At 43.0% G+C, this 6,289-nt stretch overlaps 1 protein-coding gene across 6 annotated transcripts in view; it reads right to left on the minus strand.

Moving 5' to 3' along the window:
* The window catches only part of Plch1 (phospholipase C eta 1), a 173,902-nt gene extending 170,813 nt beyond the window's left edge, over positions 1-3,089 (minus strand). For 3 of the 6 annotated variants that reach the window (XM_045131690.1, XM_045131689.1, XM_045131686.1), the window contains exon 1: positions 2,832-3,085. The gene's annotated coding sequence lies outside the window, so the exon portion shown is untranslated. Of the gene's footprint in view, positions 1-2,831 lie in introns of all 6 variants that reach the window. The other 3 variants (XM_045131691.1, XM_045131692.1, XM_045131687.1) reach the window with 2 other exon arrangements.
* Between the last annotated feature and the right edge of the window lie 3,200 nt (positions 3,090-6,289).

A 6,289-nucleotide genomic window follows, 5' to 3' on the forward strand; every position in this document is an offset into this window, starting at 1 on the left:
TCAGTCTACATTATGAAAATATAACAAAATAAATGCATACAATAGTCTTATCGAAGTTACTCAAAGACAATATATTCATTTTTAACCAAAAATTAAGCATTTGTTTAATCAGTTGTCCTCAAAGAATACTAAAGGAAGTTCAGTTGTAATGTGCTTGTCTACCATAAATGAGGCTCTGTGTCTGATCCCAGTATTATGGGAGAAAAGGGGGGAAGGGAAGAGTACCAAAGGTAGTGTCTTCACCATGGAAACCATACATAGGGTTAGAATTATTTCAAAACTCACAATTTTTTATTATTTATTTATATATTTATTCTTTGACAGAGAAAAAGAGGCAGAGAGAAATAAAGAATGGGCATGCCAGGGCCTCTAGCCACTGCAAATGAGCTCTAGACACATGTGCCACCTTGTGCATCTATCTTTACGTGGGTACTGAGGAATCAAACCCAGGTTGTAGGCTTTGCAGGAAAGCACCATAATTGCTGAGCCATCTGTCCAGTCCCCAAAACTCACAACTCTTAATTCACTGAGGGCAGGAATCTGAAGCTATTTATCTTGTCTTATACATAAATTTCCAACAAATATGTTACTAAATGACTAGATAAATACAAAACATTTTATAAAACTCTTCACAGGGACTGTGAATATAGGATTATGGTATAACACTTTCCTAGCATGCAAGAGGCCCTGCCTTCAATCTTCAATACAGAAAAAAAATCACACTATATTATGGTACCCTAACATGAAACACCTTTATTATTTTTTTATAAGTCTATTTGTATAATTATTATGTATTTATTCCTACAATGATTGCTTTTGAAGAATATCAACTGAGAATGTGTCAAACAGAATGACTCAACACATTTTATTACAAATCTGGTACCACTATAAATCCTGGATATGGCCATCAACTTTCCCTCCCTTTATTTCCTTCCCAGCCTTCCCCACCAAGCACTACCAACCTAATTATCCCATAATCTGATAAAACTGTAGTTTACCTCCTGGAACCAGCAAAAACACATGTTCTGAGAAATAGGGAATTGGAGGCAGTTACAAGCGACCTAATAGGTCACAAAATACTGAACCTGAAAATTAATTTTTCCAGATTTTTAATAAAAGGAGGACCTTTAAAATATTTGAGCTATGTAAGTTGCACAGTATCACCTACGTATCAATAATAAAAATAGAAAACTTTACCAGAATGTTATCAATCATTTGAAAAAAATAGTATGTTGATTTCATTTGCTGCCATTTGCTTTGTGGCAGTAAATAAAATCATATTAAAATTTCCTAGTACAAATAAACACTTGCTATTATAGAAAGCAATTTGTTTAAAGGTATGATATGCAGGCCCACATTGCCCACATGTTACCTAATGCAAGGTTATTTTAGGCCATACTTTATTCCAAGAAAAGGAACTATACTTTAAACTTTTATCAACAGTTGTGTTAAATCTGATCAATGTTTATGTATAACTAACTCCCAATCATGTTGTCAACTAGCAATGCGTTTGAGAAAAGTTCCCATCAAGAAGCCACAGCTCCCACTACATACCCCCTTATAAGATGCCAAATGCTCGTCTGAGTGTAAACAAATGGGATTTAAAAGGAAATGGGGCCACCAAGACACAATTTTAAAAAAATAACTCTTAACAGACGGCTTAAGAAAACTTGCTCAGCAATAATATGACTTCTTGAAGCCTTCATTCTGTGAATAAGATTGTAACCCCAGCTCAGAAACACCAGAAGTAATCAAAACGCTAGGGCAGCTGGAGAAGCAATGCGTCTTCTAAAAGTCTTTGTTTCTATTCATGCGCATTTTACTTTGCTTCTTTTTGCAGGGCTTCTCCTTCTAAACGTGCCAGTAAGAGGAAGCAGTCTTGCTGGGTCATTTTTGCACACCATTCTCCGCCCAGAAACTTCACGTATGTTCTAAGACTCAGGGCATCACCTGAGTAAAATTTAAAAACATTACCAGGAAAACGTCTTATTCGTCTCCACTTTTACACGACAGTGGGGGGGGGGGGGAACTTCTATGCTCCCATAAGCAATTTCTCACCACTATTTCCCTTCCATGATTAAATTAACACAGAGAAGAAAAAGCGTATATATTCTGTTTTTCTTTCAGCTGTTTATCACGTTAGTGCTGAGCGGTTAAAGCGAAAATGAGATCACAAGTGGACTGCAAGCTACTAACAAAAGGCAGAGTCTGGAGCGGGAGCGGGCGCCCAGAAGCTCCACGGGAGACCAGGCTTCCAGAAGCGCCGCGTCGGCGGCGGGCGGCGCGGTCGCCATGGGAACCCGCGCAGGCGCGTACGCTCGCCGCGAGCCCCGGCCGCCCCGCGTCGCTCCGCGGCCCCCGTCGGTCCCGGGAGGGGGCAGCCGCGAAAATCCTCCCTCAGCTGCGGGCACCGCGCCTTCCCGACAGGCTTCGGAGTGGGGCAGCTGGGAGCAGGAAAACCGTGGGGGTTCCCAGCTGTAAAGGACACCGCACTCCCGTTTGAGGGGAGCCGCGGCTGCGCTCCCCGCGGAGTGGAGTCTCCAGAAGGCCCCCGAGACCCTGGCGTGCAGGGAGCATGCTGCACGATGCCGGAGCCGCCCGGGCGAAGCCGCAGCCGCCACTGGGAGCACGGGCGCGGACCCTGCCGGTCTTCTGACGGAGGAGCCCCACGGGCGGCAGCGCGGTCCGCACCGCCGCTCCCCTGCGCGCGCTCCGCCCCGGACGTCCGAGAGGGGAGGCGAGCCACCTGCTCACCCGCACGCGGTCCAGGCATACCAGTCCTCGTTGTCCCCTCCTTTCCCGCTTCCCTTCTGTCACCCCAAACCACTGACCTCTTCAGCTCTCAGTCCTCGGAGTTCTAGTCATAGGGGCAACCTCCCAAGTGCCCAGCGGTGATGGGCTACTGGCTCCAAGGCCCTGCAGAGGGCCAGCAAGCCCCTCCTCCGTCCCCCTCTCGCACACTGTTCCCCGCCGGCTGGTGAGCAGAATTCGAAAGAAGCTTAAGAACTGGTTAGAGAACCGGGCACCGCCGCCACAACCGGCTTTCTCATTCAAATCCTCACTCTCACATTGCAGCCCCTCCTTCCCGGTCCCGCAGCTCAGGGGAAATCAGGAACTGGAGCGCGGGAGGGTGGACCGGAGCGCCCACTGCCGCCTCTGGGCTCAGGTGACGGGGTGGACTTGGCCAAAGGTTGAGCACGGATCCCTTGGCATCTACACGCCCTCCTAAAGAACTCCTTGCTAGGCTAGGACCCGAAGCGCGTGGGGGAGGGGGAGACTTTCCCCCAACCTCTCCAACGAGCTGCAACTACGCCCAAATTCAGGAACATCCCCTCAATTTGGGGTGGTGTGGTCTGTAATGCCTCGGTGGTTGGAGAGGGTTAGAGAGTTTCAGAAACAAAGTCGGACGGTTCAGGGAATGGAAACTATGCAGGCTTCACAAAATTGTAGAACCACTTATGAAAGAAAAATTTGAACCATCCATCTTATTTCTCCCCCTGTGTTTTGTTTTGTTTTGTTTCAAATAAATCATGTTCGTGCTGGTAAACTGAGGTGATCCATTTTGAGTAAAGTACCAGAGGGTGTGCAGGTGGTAAAATACCTTTGTTATCCCCAATCTTCCAAACGCTACTCCTTCGCATGAACAAATCAATTAATCAGATGGGTTCGAGCGGCTAACATTCAGTGAATCTGTCTGTGGCAGAGGAAAACTTGCAGAGAACAGGAACTCAAATGCTTGTGAGAGGAATCTACTGAATGAAAGGACAAGGGGAAGGACCAGAGTGGGGCATATGCCTAAGCAGTGGTGGAGTACATCTGCCGGATTCCAGGATTTATGTTTTCCAGCTTCCATTCAACCTGCCCTATTGTTAGTTCAAAGCCTGGCAAGGAGGGACTTAAAGACTGCTCCTCGCTCACCTCTCGTTTTAAAAATTTCCTCCAATAAGAAACTCCTAGGAAAGGTGGCAGCACGGGGTTGGCAGTAATTTTCTGGACTGTGACAACATAAACCAAAGTCACTTTCTTTTTAAGTGAGTGAATTTTCTCAGGAAGTAATAAACCTGAAGTCTGAGATTGAAGAGCAAGGCCTGACTGCCTGTCCACTTTGGCAAACAGTGTGTGTGTTGGGAGGGGAAGGGGGATGGCACTGTGACCTCTTAGCGCAAGATCTAGGATTTCGCCTTTTCATCCCACTTAACGGATACCATAGAAACAACCCATTTGTATTATTCAATTCAACAGAGGCAATTACAATGTCACAGCAAAGCACTATGGACAAGAAGAAACTTTATCCTGAAAGCAATCCTGTGAACTCCTCAGAAAGCAGAATAAATAACCAGAATAACCACATGAACTTCCTGCCACAGTATGAGGGAAAAAATCAATTTAGAAAAGACAAGTTTTTTGGTTCCATAGGGGAAGAAAATTTCCCTCTCTCCCCTTTTTCCCCTCCCCCTCCTCCTCTTCCAACATGCTCACACACAAATCTGACACGTTACAGGAAAGTAAGTAGGGCCAAGGGTGTAGTTGCTTAGCGTGCTTTGAGACCCTGAGTTCAATCAAGCACAAACAAAAATAAATAAATAAAAGAGAAAAAGAAATTAAGGAAATAATTTTATGTCACTAAATTGCTTTTTGTTGCATAGGCAAATTTTTTTTCAAGATGTGTTTGTCTTGCAATTACTATGGTGAATAGAGAAAAATAAGTAAATAAACATAAACCTTCAACTACAATTATCCCAACTACTCCCAGCCAGCCTTCTGTGTCTTTCTGGAACTACAAAATGTAGGTGCACAGGTTAAAATAAACTCAGATGTAAGTTTTGTTTTGTTTTGTTTTGTTTTTACGTGTTTACCAGAGCTCTCATATGCCATGCATTACTGACTGATAGTTTGACAGTTAAGTTCCATAATTTTATGAATTGTCAAATTTTTTATTTTTGCAACATTTCAAACCTACCCAAAAACTAGACACAGTAATATAATTCTTCTGCTTACCCACTCCCATAAACCATCATAGATACAGCTAAAACCCTGTCTCCTTTCCCTTCTTACTCCCACTATTTTACATAGTAGTAACTCAGAATTTGGTGAAATCATACCTGTCCTGAAATATATATATATATATATATATATATATATGTATGTATGTATATGTATATGCAGTAATATTTCTTTTTCTTTCCTTTTTACCTTTTCTCTCTCTTTCTTTTGAGACAGGGTCTCCTGTAGCTCAGGCTGCTCTTAAATTTATTATGTAGCCAAGGATAACCTTGAACCCCTGATTCTTCTTTCTCCACCTACCAAGTGCTGGAATTACATTTCCAACTCTTTGTTAATGAACACTATCAAAGAAACTAATTTGTTGGGCATGGTGTTCTATGCCTGTAAATCCTAGCATTCAGGAGACTGAGGCAGAGGATACATAGTGCGTTCCAACCCAGCCTCAACTATAGAGAGATATGCTATCTTAGAGGGAGTGGTGGGAGGTGGGGGAGATAAAGAGGAGAAAGGAAGGAAAGAAAGGAGGAAAAAAAGGAAAAGAAACTAGCCACTGACTATAAAGAAGATGCTTTTACTTTCCTAAATTTTCAGAAGCTGGAAAGAACTGTTTTTGCATGGTGCGTTAATCAGAGATTACAATAACAACAGAACTGGGCAGTGGCTAATAAACAAATTTCTTTTGGTTACACAAACTCTTCCATAGTACCAGAGTCAATAGAAAAACAAAACAAATAATAGCATCTTCCTTCACTAGCTAAAGAAGAATTTGAGAAAATGAAACCTGCATTAAACTTATTTTAGACAAATGAGATGTATGGTAAAGTTATTTACTGGATGGTCTCTTCCTCAAGTTGTAATTATTTTTTGAAAAATTTTCCAGGTGTAAGGGACTGGCTGGATTCACTCCTGATAAGTAGTCTGGAGTTGAATCTCCCTACTTCCTCCTGCTAGAGGATCTCAAGTCTACAGTACTCACTGAAAGCCCTTTAGAGGCTCCTCAGACTTAAAGATCTCCCAGGAGTGAAAAAGATAAGATTTTTTTTTAATGGCACTAACTTGTGAAAGATATGTTTTCCACTTCTATCGTCTCACACACACTCTGAGAGATTCCTCTCATTAATTATATTGGTATGCTTCTGCCACAGATACCTTTCAAATACTTGCCAGATGTCTACATATCACCTCACCTTGTTATTTAATGTGTCTTGACATCAGGATTACAGAATCCTGTAAGCAATGCCTCATAAATGGTAAAACAATTGATATACCTCACAGTGAGCCCACT

This window comes from Jaculus jaculus, chromosome 12 (genome assembly GCF_020740685.1).
Source record: "Jaculus jaculus isolate mJacJac1 chromosome 12, mJacJac1.mat.Y.cur, whole genome shotgun sequence".
Classification (NCBI taxonomy): Eukaryota; Metazoa; Chordata; class Mammalia; order Rodentia; family Dipodidae; genus Jaculus; species Jaculus jaculus.